The sequence below is a fragment of the Aptenodytes patagonicus genome, chromosome 10 (assembly GCF_965638725.1).
Source record: "Aptenodytes patagonicus chromosome 10, bAptPat1.pri.cur, whole genome shotgun sequence".
Taxonomy (NCBI): Eukaryota; Metazoa; Chordata; class Aves; order Sphenisciformes; family Spheniscidae; genus Aptenodytes; species Aptenodytes patagonicus.
Genome location: NC_134958.1, coordinates 25,067,708 through 25,082,803, shown reverse-complemented (window position 1 = coordinate 25,082,803; position 15,096 = coordinate 25,067,708). Strand labels below are relative to the sequence as shown.

The following is a 15,096-nucleotide window of genomic DNA, read 5'->3' as shown; positions in this document are numbered from 1 at the left end:
GAATGCGCGTGGCCAGCATGCCCCTTAGCGTCTCTGCGAGCAGCTGAGACAAGATGGACAACAACGTCCTGTGGCCTTAGGGAGCAACATAATGAGTGCTGCACCTCAAAGGGCACATTTCAGTCTTGCCCACGTGTTAGATGGGAGCAAGACCTCTCTCAGATGAAAGGGGGAAAGATGTGATCATCCAGGGGAGCTTTGCAAGCAAATACTGCTAGTTAACAAAGTGCTTCATGCATAAAGAACGCTTCAGGTCCCCCGAGGCTTGGAGACGGTATAAAAGCCCACGCGTCTCCACGCCTGCCATCCACTGCCCTTGCTGCCGTCTCCTCAGTCAGGTAGGTAAGTCTGAACCCACCCGGGCTCTTTCTGCAGGCGCGCTTGTGGTTCTGACCCGTCCTCTTCCCTCGGCTTCCGTCTCGTGCTCATGCCCTGCTCTGTGTTTCAGCTCTGCCTCCCTCGCCGAGACATGTCTTGCTACAGACCCTGCCTCCCTTTCCCCTGCGGACCAGCCCCCCTTGCAAACAGCTGCAACGAGCCCTGTGTTCTGCGGTGCGCTGACTCCACCACCGTGATCGAACCCTCCCCGGTGGTGGTGACCCTGCCGGGCCCCATCCTCACCTCTTTCCCTCAGAGCACAGCCGTGGGATCCTCTCTGTCAGCTGCTGTTGGGAGCTCCCTCAGCGCTGGGGGAGTTCCCATCTCTTCCGGGGGCGCCCTTGGATTTGGGAGATTCACAGGCCTCGGGAGCGGTCTGTGTGGGCCCCTGCGTTCGTGCAATCTGTATTGTTAGGGCCAGCGGGTCGCTCACGTTGCAAAGAACAACCAGGAACGCAGAAACGAGATCTGGATCCAGGACTGGGGAGATGCCTGTGGTTTCCCGATGCGTGGGACACCTGCCTCTCCCCTTGAATGGAAGGGAGCCGTGTGTCACCCCTTGACATCGTGCCCTTCTTGCTCTTATTCTTCCTGTGCTTTCCTTGCTACCCCCAGGTAGCCCCCTCATCCTCCCTCCTGGGCTTCATAGCTTTCGCCTTTGACCAAGGCAACAGAACGTCACCCGCCCTTGCTGTAGATGGGAGAGGATTCTCACCGGCTGCGGCTGCAATGGGAGAAAGGCGCGCCTTGCGGGCGCTTTGCATCCCGCTGCCCTGTGGAGCCATGTCCTCTTGCCCTGTGGAGCCCTCGACCTCTCATGCTCAGCGCTCTTCCCCCTCCCCTCAAAATGCACACTTTCTGTTCTCATTAAAGAGGTGCCGCATCCCAGCCTGAGTCTCCTCGTGTTCCTTTCTCCTGAAATTGCAACTTTCTCCTGGGCAACGCGTGCTGTGGGGCTGGTGATTTTCTCCACAGGTCGATGCGCAGACTCCTGCTCAGCCGTTCCACGCTGCCCTTGCCTCATCCCTGGCCATGTGCAGGCCGTTCGCTTTGAAATGGACTTTCGCTTGGTCTCCCACCAAGCGTCCGCGGTGAGCGGAAGAGGATGGAAGTGGCGAGGCCCACCGGGGAAAGGCAGAGAGGGGCATTTGGAAGCATGCTGGTGGAGAGGGGGGGGACCTCTTTCTCCTGCCAGCCGCCCTGTGCCCAGCTCTGTGTTCACCGGGCACAGAACCAGTGCAGGCAGTTTTGGTCGAGCCAGGGAAGGGACAGCCGGGCCCGGGAAGTAGCCTGTCCAAGTGGTGCCGCCTTGACCGTTTGAGGAAGGTGATGCTCACTCACAGGTATCACTGTCACTGATCTGTCCTAAGAGTCGATACTTGCCTGCGGGCAACAGGCACGAGGTGAGCTGAATGGCAGGTGGCGTTTTCGTGCACCGAGAAGTCCTGCCGGTACAAAGCGTGACCTGAAGTGATATCGGGGCAGTTTCCTAGGCAGGCTGATCTTGTTTTTAACGGAGTGGAAGGGTTGGGACAAACGCCCAGGGCAAGCTCCTGCTTTGCCCAGGCGTGGCCCTGCGGTCGTCAGCCTGGAAGACTATCGCACGCGGAGTCAGTGATCACATCACGGCCAATCCCTATCACGAACACTGTGTGACTGCTACTTGCTCCTCAGAGGTGTAGATTTAGTCAGTGTGTATTCAATCATAGGCATGCGTGTACTGTTTTGTTCTGTCCACTTGAAATATTATGGGGCTGTTCTGCACCAGGCGCCTGGGGGAGGGATGTGACAGAGAAAGAAATGGTGCAGGCTTCTTTTCTGGATCTCGGTAAGAAAGGCCCAACGACAAGTGGCTTAGTAAAAAGCTGTTTTAATAAGACAGGGTAAGAAGGGGCATATAGACAGCGAGTAAATCTGACGTCCCTTCAGATGCTGGGCACCCTGCTGCCATGCAGCATCGGACCCCAGGAGCATTTTCCCACGGCGTGCTGCGTGGATCCCACGCGTGGGGAGGTTCCTCCTGCCTACCGTGCCATGGGGCCTTTTATTTTGTGTAACAAACAGAATCACGTGTCTTCTCCTGACAGGTTGGAGTGTTATCTCTGTCATAACATCCACCAGCGCGCAGCACAGGCCTGCACGGGGCACCCCAGCTGGTTCCCTTACAGCAGCTACTTCGCCTAACACATTGGGCCTTAAGTACAAGGCCCGGTCGAGCAGACGTGGCCTGTTCAAGGTCACGAACACAATGTCTACTGCAAGACTCCCCATACAATGACTTCTAGCACCAACGGTGTGCGCCGCTCCCAGGAACTCTAGGTTTATTAATATGTTAAGAATATTAGGGTCTGTCACCCAAGGGAGCCTTCAAAGCTAAGTCCACGTTCCAGGCCTGATTGCTGTCAGCGACTGATAACATTCTGAAGTTGTATGGTAATCAAGGCTCTGCAAGAGTGCAAGTGAATGCAGAGCTGGTGAACATCGCCACGGACGGCATCTGCGCAGCGTGCCATGCCCTGACCAATGGCTGCACCATCTTGGGGTTCCCAGCATCAGACGGGATGAAGGATTCTACGATTTGCTCTCACCGTTGCTACGTCAGTAATAAAATAATTATCTCCCTTGAAAGTGTTCATGCCTTTCTCATTGGGTTCCCAAAAGCGCCAGCACTTTGTGCTTCAATAGTGGCCCATCCACCTGTCTGCTGTGGGACACCCTGCAGCCACAGAGCAAAGGGTGTGTCGAGGTCCAGCTGAATGGCGGTGCAACAACCATCTGGTCTATCAGCCCCTCTTCCCAGTTTTGTATCGTCTGCATACTTGCTGAGGGTGCGCTCTGCCCCATGGTCCAGGTCATTCCTGAAGATGTTCAACAGCATTGGACCCCAGTATCAACCCCTGGACTGCACAGCTACCTCCACCACAGGCAAGGTTGTGATCCGGTAAGAGACTTGAGAGAGGACTCTGATCTGCTCAGTATCCTCCAAATCCACAGAATCATAGAAACATAAAATAGTTTGGGTTGGAAGGGTCCTTTAAACGTCATCTAGTCCACCTCCCCCCTCCCCCGGCAACGAGCAGCGACATCTTCCACTAGATCAGGTTGCTCAGAGCCCCGTCCAACCTGACCTTGAACGTTTCCAGGGACCGGGCATCTGCCACCTCTCTGGGCAACCTGTCCCAGTGTTTCACCACCCTCATCGTAAAAAAATTTCTTCCTTATATCTAGTCTAAATCTACCCTCTTTTAGTTTAAAACCATTCCCCCTTGTCCTATCGCAACAGGCCCTGCTAAAAAGTTTGTCCCCATCTTTCTTATAAGCCCCCTTTAAGTATTGAAAGGCCGCAATCAGGTCTCCCCGGAGCCTTCTCTTCTCCAGGCTGAACAACCCCAACTCTCTCAGCCTTTCTTCATAGGAGCGGTGTTCCATCCCTCTGATCATTCTTGTGGCCCTCCTCCGGACCCGCTCCAACAGGTCCGTGTCGTCCCTGTGCTGAGGACTCCAGCGCTGGACGCAGTACTCCAGGTGGGGTCTCACCAGAGCGGAGTAGAGGGGCAGAATCCCCTCCCTCGACCTGCTAGCCACGCTTCTTTTGATGCAGCCCAGGATACGGTTGGCCTTCTGGGCTGCGAGTGCACATTGCTCTTGGGTTGGGTTGCATTTTGCTGGGTTGGTTGCGGCTGAGTTGGGTTTGGTTAGGTTAGATTTGGCTTCGTTCATTTGCTATATTTTCTGGGCATGGGAATTACCCTTATTGCCATTCACAACATGGAGGTGGGTGGCATTGTTCTTTGTTGAGAGTTGAAGTCCCTAGAGAATAATCACCCTGTCTGCCCCTCAGGAGTCCTGAACAAGTCTTTCTTGCTAGCTTCCCTTACCTTCCCCTTTGTTTTCCCTCCTCCCTCCCTCTTACTTTCCCTTTCCCTCCCCATCCTCTTTCCCCTTTCCCTTTCCCCTTATCCTTTCCTTTTTCTTTCAGTTCAGACTACAATGGAGGGGATCGGAAATCAGATGCAGCCCTGACCCTGACCTCAAACCAACGGATCCCCCAGAAGTCACGGGAACCCCCGTGCTGATGGAGCTCCCAACAGCAGCTGACAGAGAACATCCCACTGCTGTGCTCTGAGGGAAAGAGGTGAGGATGGGGTTCAGCAGGTTCACAACCACCGGGGAGGCCTAGATGGCCACCGTCTAGTTAGCGCAGCAGGTGACACAGGGCTCACTGCAGCTGCTTGCAGTAGTGTTGGGCCAGAGGATGCAGAAGTGCCATATTACAGGAACACCATATTACAGTATCACTGACATAGGAGGGCTCCTCCATAGCTCATCCAGATCAGCCTCTCTCTGCTTCTTAAAGGTCGTTCCACTACAGTATGTTTTTCAATACTGTGTCCAGTCACTTTCTAAATATCTCCAAAGATGGAGACTCCACAGCTTGTTAGGGCAACTTATTTCAGTGTTTGAACACATCTCAGTAAAATATAATAATTCTTATGTTTATGTGGAATTGTCCTGTATTCCAAATTACGCCCATCTCCTATTGTCCTTTCAGTCTGTACCACTGACAAAAGTTTGTCTCTGTCTTCTTTTCTCCCTCCCAGCAGTTATTTATACATGTTGATAAGATTCCCATGAGTCTTCTCTTTTCCTGTCTAAACAATCCTTGCTCTCTCGGTCTCTGCTCATATGACACATGCTCCAATCCCTTCATCATCTCCATGGACTTTCACTGGACTCGCTCCTGTATGTCCATGTCTCTCTTGTACTGGGATGCTTAGAAATGGACAAGTACTCCACATGTGGTCTCACTGTTACTGAGTAGAGTAGAATAATCACTTCCTTTGACCTGTTGACAACACTCTTCCTAATGCAACACTGGATACTCTTGGCCACCTTTGCTGCAAGGTTACATTGTTGTCTCATCTTTAACTTGGACTCCCAGGTCCCTTTCTCTCAAGCTACTTTTCAGTTGGTCAACCCACACTGTCTACTGGTGCATGAGGATCTTCTTCCTCAATATAGGACTTTGTTTTTCTCTTTATTGAAATGCATTCCTGTCAACCTATTTCTCCAGTCTGTCAAGGTCCTCCTGAATGGCAGCAGGACGGTCTGCTGTATTATAGAATCATAGAATGGTTTGGGTTGGAAAAGACTGTCAAAGATCATCTAATTCACTCCCCCCTGCTATGGGCAGGGACATCTTTCACTAGATCAGGTTACTCAAAGCCCAGTCCAACCTGACCTTGAACATTTTCAATGATGGGGCATCCACAACTTCTCCGGACAACCTGTTCCATTGTCTTACAACCCTCTTCATAAAACATTTCTTCCTTATGTCCAATATAAAGCTACCCTCTGTCACTTTTAAATCATTGCCCCTTGTCCTGTCACTACAGGCCCTGATAAAAAGTCTTTCTCCATCTTTCTTACAAGCCCCCTTTAAGTACTGAAAGGCCACAATAAGGTCTCCCTGGAGCCTTCTCTTCTCCAGGCTGAACAACATAACTTCCTTGAGGAAGTTATGATCTTACCAGGCATGGAGGTGAGGCTGACTCGTTGGTAGTTCCCAGGGTCCTCCTTATTACCCTTTTAAAAATGGGTGCAATATTCCCTTTTCTCCAGTCACTTGGAACTTCGCTTGACTGCCATGGCTTTTCAAACATGAAAGAGAGTGGCTTAGCAACTGCATCTGCCAGTTCCCTCAGGACCCTGAGATGCATCTCATCGGGTCCCATGGACTTGTGTATGTTCAGGTTCCTCAGGTAGTCTCAAACCTTATCTTCTCTTATGATGGGAGGGACTTCATTCCCCAAGTCCCCACCTTGAGGTTCAGGGACTTGAGAGATGTGGGAAGAGTGATTGCCAGTGAAAACTGAGGCAAAAAAAAATAGTTGAGTACCTCAGCCATCTCCATGTTGGTTGTCACTAGTTCACCTGCCTTATTCATTGGGGGGTACATTTTCTTTAATCCTCCATTTCTGACCAATGCACCTGTAGAAGCCCTTCTTATTATTCTTCACATCCCTTACCAAATTCAGCTCCAACTGTCCCTTAGCTTTTCTGATCCCATCCCTACACATCCGGGCAGTGTTCCTATATTCTTCCCAGGACAGAAGTCCCTGGTTCTACTGCCTGTGCATTTCCTTCTTGCACTTTAGTTCAATGGGGAAGTCCTTACTCATCCATGCTGGTCTCCTGCCTTCCTTGCCTGACTTCTTGCACATGGAAATAGAGAGCTCTTGCACTCAATTTTTTTCACTGTGACAGTGTCCCTATAGTTCTTAGAAAAAGAGTGCACTTATAAAATGGTAATTCTTTTGAAAGATGTCGTCTTTCTAATTCTAATTCGATGAAGATCTCAAGCTTCCGCGTAGGCTTGCACAGCCACCAGTTGGTTGGGGTGACCATCAGGGCTGCAGCCTAAGCCTGTGGGTGAGCAGAGCAGGCAACAGCCCAATAATTGGCACCCTTCCGCATGAACTGCCAACACGGCTCCCAACAGATGCCACTCACTGCACACCCTGGTCACTGGTGCTCCCTAGGTATGAGTTATATACACCTTCCCATGGCTTGAACTGGCCAGGGGGGCAGCCAGCACTGCCCAGCTCTCACCTGCTCCTCTCCTTTCAGGAGACCTGCTGCCTACAGGCCTGTCCCTCCCACACACAAAGCCCAAGGGTGTGGGGGCCCAGAAACCCCCTCAGACACCCCCCAGCTACCTCACAAGCCTGATGTTCCTCTCAGCATGATGCAACTGCTGCTGTTGCTGCTAGCATCGTCTATCTGCAGTTTGAACTGTATCACCCATTCCTCTAAGGTTTGTATCATCTGTAAACTTGCTGAGGGTTCACTCTGCCCCATTGTCCAGGTCATTAATGGAAAATGTTACAGTATGGAATCCAGTATCAATCACCATTAGTGTACAGCTTGAGTGCCTGGCCTCCAATTGGAGTTTGTGCCACTGATCAGAACCCTCTGGGCCTGGCACTTCAGCCAGTTTTCAATCATCTCCCTTGTCCACTTATCTGGTTCACACTTCATTAATTCTTCTGTGAGGCTATCATGGGAGTGAGCTGTGAAAGTCTTGTTCAAGTCAAGAAAATCAATATCACTTGCTCTCCTCTTGTCCCCAAGGCAGTCATCTCTTCATTGAAGGCTTAGATATACACATCAGAGATGATTTCCCCATCATAAATCCATGCTGACTACTCCAAATCACTTTTCTATGCTTCATATGATTGGAAATGATCTGCAGTATTATATGCTCCACCACCTTCCCAGCAACTGAGGTGAGGCTACCTCAAGTTCCCTGAGTCCTCCTTCTAGCCCTTCTTGAAGACAGAAGTACTGTTTGCTTTCCTCCAGTGCTCAGGAACCTCTCTGGATTACTATCACCGTTCAAAGACCGTTGAGAGTGGCCTGGCATTGACATTGGTGAGCTCTCTCAGCGTTCACGGATGCATCCCACCAGGGCCAATGGACTTGGGTATACCCAGTATTTTTGAATGTTCCCTAACCTGATCCTCCTCTACCAAGGCTAAGTCTTCATTGCTCCACACTTTCCCACTGTGCTTAGGAGCCTGTGTTTCCCTAAAGCAAAACTTACCAGTGAAGACTGAAGTGAAGAAGGCATTGAGTTCCTTGGTTTTTCTTATGTCCTCTGTTACCAGTCCCACCTCGCCCTCCCCTCACATTCAGCAGTGGGCCCACACCTTCTTTACTCTTCCTTTTGCAGCGGATGTACTTGTCGAAACCTTTCTTATTGCCTCTCATGGCCCTTGCCAGATTCAGCTCAAGGTGGGAGGTCAGGTTGAGAAATTCTCCCTGAAGTTGAAGGCCACTGGTGACATGCATGGGGAGCATGAACCTGGCATGCTTTGGAAATGCGCTTGAGCCAGTCCTCCTTGCCCTATCCATTCTCCTCCTTCCCTCTTCCCCCTCCCTTTTTCCCCTTCCCTTCCCTTCCCTTCCCTTCCCTTCCCTTCCCTTCCCTTCCCTTCCCTTCCCTTCCCTTCCCTTCCCTTCCCTTCCCTTCCCTTCCCTTCCCTTCCCTGCAATCCACTGCAGTGCCTGCCTTTACTGAACAATGAAATGGTACTTTATGAAAGACAGAGGCATTCCCTGAAACCTTCCAGGATGTGGTGCAGCAAGGAGCCAGCAGAATTCCTTTGGCTTGGGGCTTTCTTGTTCAGTTGTTGCAGACTGAAATGGGAGTACCCAAAATGTCCATGGGATGGCAGCATGAGAACATCCATGGAGTTTTCAGTTTATTGTAGCTCATCTGCTCACTCTCCAGATGCTTTCACCAGCTGCTCAGCCTGACAAATGGAACCTTCCTCTCCAAAATAGAAAGCAACCTTAATCCATGCCTTCCAAGGCTTGCTAAACCTGCATAGAAAAAGGGGAGAAATGCAGAAAAAATAGCAGGTGTGGGTGGTCGGGAGGGAAAAAGAGTTTGTATGGGGGAACTGGGTTGTACAGGGTATTTTCTCATCACTGGCAAAGGAGCTCTAATTGCTGAGTGGGTAGGAAAAAGAAAATCACCCTGCAAACACATGATTTCTAGCACTGTATGAAAGCCCCCTCAATTCCCTTTTGAGTGTGAAGTAACTAAAAGTAAGACACCCTCATTTCTCTTGCAGCTTATGGCCTGTGGGCCAAGGGAAACACAAGGAGCCTCTCTCAACTAGACTCACCACCTCAAGGGGACGAAGCTTCTCAAGTCTCTGATTCCAGGGTTGCACAAAGAAAAAAACAATGTTCTTCACTGTGCTGACAGTCAAAACAGCAATCTGGGCGGTGGGGTCATATGCGGGGTTTGGGCTAGTGCAGAACTTAAAGACTCCCACTCTGTCATTGGCAATGCTAGAAGCAGGTGGTGTTACAAAGAGGGGATCGTGATTCCGCATGCTCTGTTCCCTACTGAAATGCCCACCTGTTGTGGTTTAACCCGGCAGGCAGCTAAACACCACCCAGCCATTCACTCACCCCCCACAGTGGGATTGGGAGAGAATCAGAGAGGAAAAAAAAAAAAGTAAAATTTGTGGCTTGAGATAGAGACAGTTTAATAGGACAGAAAAGGAAGGGAAAATAATAGTAATAATGATAATAATAATAAAATAATATACAAAATAAGTGATGCACAATGCAATTGTTTACCACCTGCCAACTGATGCCCAGCCAGTTCCCAAGCAGCGGTCACTCCCCCAGCTAACTCCCCCCAGTTTATGTACTGAGCATGATGTCACATGGTATGGAATATCCCTTTGGCCAGTTTGGGTCAGCTGTCCTGGCTGTGCCCCCTCCCAGCTTCTTGTGCACCTCCAGCCTTCTCAGTCGGTAGAGCATGGAAAACTAAAAAGTCCTTGGCTAGTGTAAGCGTTACCTAGCAACAACTAAAACATCGGTGTGTTATTAACATTATTCTCATGCTAAATCCAAAACATAGCACTGTACCAGCTACTAGGAAGAAAATTAACTCTGTCCTAGCTGAAACCAGGACACCATCCTAACCCCATCTTGCAGTCGCACTGCCTATGTCCAGACCTGAAAACCTGAAAACCAGTGCTTTCCTCCTTTCCACTCCATATTCGTCCCCTGGAGTATCTTAACATTCACGTCTGAACAACTGTTATCAATCCACAATTCCTGTAACCTCGTTCACCACTCATAAAGCCTAAAAGGCCCATGGCTCCATATTAAACCACAGAACACCTTCTTTTGAATGGTGTCATGCAACACTATGGGGACAGGCAGTCTTTTTAGGGATCCTCAGTAGAACATTGTTAGAATCAAACGTGTGTCATCCTGACTCTCCTGGGTGCTCAGGACCCCTTCAAAGGAGAAGGGGGTACATGACCCGTGGCTAAAGGCTGCCTGCCCAACAAGATGGTGTACCAGGGGTTAGGAGTAGGAGGCACCGGTCACAATGGCATCTGGGAACTGAAATTATTTTTGTGCTCTAGTACAAGAAACTTGTATAATTTTTCGTGTCTTCCAATATGCTCTTTTCCAGTGAAGACAGGATGAGAAAATGAAGACTGGAGACTGAGGCAGCTTGTCCTGCATCTTCATTGCCAGCTTTACCAGAGCCCTGGTTTCAAGCCAAGCCCCTGCCTGGGGATGCTGGTGGCTTTGCCCTGGAGAGGCGTTTGGTGCCAGGCCTGTACTTGGATCCCGGGCACAGCATCTGGCCTGGTCACTACATGGTGGGAAGTGAGGGCTCAGTGATGCTGAGCTCCTCCAAAGCCCTGAAATGCCCAGGTCTCCCGGGGGGGTGCAAGAGGGCCTGATAGTGCTATGTCTTCCTGCAAATGTCACTGGGGATGAGAGCGGGGTGGTTTTTGCCCATCTACCCTGTGCCTCTCCCCTGTGGGTATTTAAGTGAAGCCCTGGAAGTTCTCCCAGGCTTTGACTCCCAGCAGACACCTTTGTCTGACCCACATCTCAACCCAGCTGCGCTCCCAATAGCCTGCAAGGCCAGAGGCACATGGCCAAGCCACTCTCTGGCTTGACAAGGCCTGCCATCAGCCAGAAAGAGCTCAGGAAGGTCTTTCCAACTTCTGGGGAGAATAGCAGCCCCGCTGGTCTCATCTGCAAAGCCAGTACCTGCAAAAAGGCCAAGGAGGAAGCAGGCAAATGTCTGGACATGGAGGACTCAGCGCAGTGGGGCTTGCAGCATCTTTGAGATTTATTGCTGCTGGTATCCCATGTGTGCACAGCCATCCAGGGGAGCAGCCCTGCTGGAAACCTCTGGCAGGGGCTGGAACCATGACAGGGAGATGTGGAGGCATAGGGAAGATCTGGTCTTCAGGGCCAGCTCTGGCATGCTCTGATACCATGTTTTCAATGTCCCCTCTTCCTGATAAACTTGTGCACAGGAAGACCTGTTCTGTGGCTCATACTTCCTGACCACAGTCCTTTGGAAAAATGCCACTAGTTCTTCTGCAGCCTGCAGTGGGATGGCATGGCAATGTCTTTATCCTGGCAGGGGTGCTGGAGAGAGACGCCTATGCTGTTCTGCTGGATTCTCCCAGGAAAAAAATGACACTTGTCTCCTGACACCATGACAGTGACAACCTTACTCCCACCTGCCCCTCTTCCAACTGGTGCTGGTTGTGTTACTGTCCTGGTTCTGGCAGCGATAGAGTTAGTTTCCTTCCTAGTAGCTGGTACAGTGCTGTGTTTTGGATTTAGGATGAGAACAAAGTTGATAATGCACCAATGTTTTAGTTGTTGCTAGGTAACGCTTACACTAGCCAAGGAATTTTAGTTTCCCATGCTCTACCGACTGAGAAGGCTGGAGGTGCACAAGAAGCTGGCAGAGGGGCACAGCCAAACTGGCCAAAGGGACACTCCATACCATGGGACGTCATGCTCAGTACATAAACTGGGGAAAGCTGGCCGGGGGGTGGCCGCTGCTCAGGGACTGGCTGGGCATCGGTCAGCGGGTGGTAAGCAATTGTACTGTGCATCACTTGCTTTGTGATTATTTTCTTTCAATTATTAAACTGTTTTTATCTCAACCCACAAGTTTTTCTCACTTGTGCTCTTCCAATTCTCTCCCCCATCCCACCGCGGGGGGGGGGAGGAGTGAGCAAGCGGCTGCGTGGTGCTCAGTTGCCAACTGAGGTTAAACCACGACAGTTACCAGGTGAGGAACTGCCAGTTGAGGGAAACTTCCTGGGTTGAAACCCTGCTGGTCAACGCCACATCCTGGATTGGCACCTATAGAGTGTGCCCTGGGCCTGAAAGAGGGAAGGACGCATCTCAGGGGCTCTCCAGCTTTGGGAGCAGAGGGCAGGGGAGCTCCCTGATGACTAACGAGAGGGAGAAGTTGCCCCAGTCTCCAAAAATGGGGAGGGAAGACTATCTGGGGAACCAGGGAAAAGTGATGATAAATTGGAGCAAGTTCAGCGGAGGATCCCTAGGACAGTCAGGGGCCGGGGGCTCTGGCCTTTGAGGAGAGGCTGAGGACCCAAGGCTTGCTTAGCTGGGAGAAGAAAAAGCTTAGCGGGGATCTAATGGGAGCCTCCCAGTGCCCACAAGGAGGTTACTGCGACGGCTGGAGGATGGGAGCCAGTGGTCAGAAAGTGAACAGGCAGTTTGTGACTGGCTACATGAACAAAGATGATCACCCTGAGGGTGCCTAAGCATGGAAACAGGGGTGCAGAGAGGCTGTGACATGTCTGCCCTCAAGGTACTTTATGACCCGAAAGGACAAAGCACCCATCAGCTGGTGTGAGCCTGCTTGAAGCAGGAGGATGCACCCCCTGACTCCCTGGAACGCCTTCTGCCCAGAAGGGTTGTTGGAGGGCTAAGTGGAAGCAGGGAGGGAGGATGTTGTGGGTGAATGTCCAAAGAGCCGCATTTTAGGTGAGAGGCATGCAGAATGTGAGTTTTGTAGGGGAGAGTGGAAAAGTGGAGTTCCCTAGGGGCCATGTTTCTGTTCTAGGCCTAATCACCTGCTACTGGGGGCTGCACGGTTATGCCCATTTCTCCTTCGGCAACAGCTGGGACTGCAGCAAGGGCCGGACAGCAGGCTGAGCAGAGCCCCCACTTAAGAGAGGGGGGCGGGGCAAGAGAGAGAAGCTCTGAAGGAGGCCACCAAGAGAGAGGAGCCTGTCAGGAGTGGGACTCGAACCCACGTCTCCCACGGAGACTGCAACCTGAATGCAGCGCCTTAGACCGCTCGGCCATCCTGACCCACTGCTGCTGCTGCGGCTGCTGCTGCTAACGCTGCCTCTGCTGCTCCTCCCCTGGCGGCTGCCAGAGCCAGCCCACCTCAGCCAGCCTCCTCCTGGCACTGCTGCAGGGGGAGCTGGCTCCTGGGACCACCCTTGCCCTGCTCCCACCAAGGGCTGCTGACAGGTGACCGCAGCTCCTACAGCCACTTTGGACCACACAGTACCAGCACAGGGGCAGCGTCTCGCAAAGGCCAAGGCAAGCCTTCATGGGAGCAACCAAAGGAACCATCAGCAAATTATGACTCTGCACACGCCAACACGTGGTCAAGGGCCTCCAGGCACACGTCTACCTTTCTCTCCATTCCCCCCAGAGCCTCAGGATATTGCAAGACAAGCACTTGGCCGGCAGTGCTGCCTTGTGGATGGTTCCTGGGGCAACAAGGGTGCTTCCTTCCTCCCTCCTCGTGGCCGGGAAGGCTGGGCAAGGAGGGCTCTGCCACACCAACCCCTGGGGGAATGCTGTGCCGGTCTCAAGGAGTCAGCGTGTGGCAAAGGGGCTGGAGCGTGAAGGCAAAAGGACAGGAGATGCGCCAAGTGCTGAGCAACGACTGAGCTCCAGTTCCTGTGGGGAAGAGGCTCACTTACTGCCCGTGGTGCAGAGGAAGGAGGGCACAGCTCTCCCTGGGACTTGTTGCTTCATGGAAGGAGCTAGACTGCAAGGCATCTCTCAGGAGGTCACTAGTCCAAATGCCTGCTCAAAGCAGGGCTAGCCCCAAAGCTAGAGCAGGTGGCTCAGTGCGTGAGCCCCATGGGAACTTGAGTGTGATACCCAGGCATAGAGAGTCCCAAAGTTCTCTGGGCAGGTGCTCCAGTGCTTCAACACTCCCTGAGAATCTCTGTATGGTCCAAAGCAGCCCCCGCAGTCTGCTTTTGCCAAGGCTGGCCTTGCTAAAGGCAGGCCTGTGTTTGCTGGCCTAGGAGGTGCCCAGAGGCCTGGCCACCAGGCAAGGCTGTGTTGGGAGTCAAGGGGAGCGTGGCTCGACACCCTGTGGGAGCTGGACTTGCTGAGGGAAGCTGGGTTCCTTTGGAGCAGCAGAGGCAAGGCACTTGTGGAGCCTGGCTGAAGAAAAGTTTCTCTGCGTTGGCCAGGAATCGAACCCGGGTCAACTGCTTGGAAGGCAGCTATGCTCACCACTATACCACCAACGCACCTGGTGGCCTCCTCCCTCCTGCTCCTCCACTGGGCAGCCTGGCCGGCCTCCTCCTGCCAGCCCCCTGCACACACACGCACGACCTCAAGCTGCGAGGCTGTGTGTGCTTTTCTGTGTGTGTAAGATGCTGGCTAGGGAATCTCAAGCTGCACTAGCCGCCGACTAGGGGAGATCAGCATCAGGGACTGCCCAGGCTTGGAGCAGGACGCTGGACACACCAGGACTGAGCTCCGGGCATGGACTCTGCACGGACCTATGGTACGGCCAGGGGTTCGAGGGACCTGCTGGCGTGCATGTGGGAGGGAGGGGGTCTGTCTCCAGCACTGATCTCCAGCCCTAAGCAGCCAGAGGGAAAGAAAAGGCTTGGGCCAGCTGTCTTGTTCATGCCTGTGCCAGTGCTGGTGGTGCTTCTGTGGGTGCTGGAAATGGTGCCGCTCCCCATCTGCGTTCATACGTGTGCCAGCTGTGCATGTACTATGCAAGTGTACGTGCGCTTGTGTCTATGCACCTCTGGTGGTATGAGCACAGCCAAACACCCACCCAGCTGCTCACTCCTTTCCCCACCTTCGCTGGGGTGCAGGGCACTGAAGGCTGCATGAGAAAGCTCATGGCTCAAGATAAACACAAGGACGTGGCTTAGCAAAAACTGTTGTGGGCAAACCAGGCTTGATTTGGGAAAAAATAATTTTTTGCCAGTTAAAACAGATTCACGTAGTGAGAAACAAAAAGACAAACATCAACCACCACCTTTCCTCTCCCCGGTCCCAGGCTCAACTTCACTCCCTCGCACCAGGCTCCTTTGCCTGCCCAAGCCGGACGCA

General features: G+C 52.2%; 2 non-coding genes across 2 annotated transcripts; both read right to left on the bottom strand.

Moving 5' to 3' along the window:
* Positions 1–13,000: 13,000 nt before the first annotated feature.
* TRNAL-CAG (transfer RNA leucine (anticodon CAG)) lies at positions 13,001–13,083 on the bottom strand. The gene has a single exon. It is a non-coding gene; the product is annotated as a tRNA-Leu (tRNA).
* A 1,118-nt stretch (positions 13,084–14,201) lies between these two features.
* Positions 14,202–14,273, bottom strand: TRNAG-UCC (transfer RNA glycine (anticodon UCC)). Its single transcript has one exon. It is a non-coding gene; the product is annotated as a tRNA-Gly (tRNA).
* Positions 14,274–15,096: the final 823 nt, after the last annotated feature.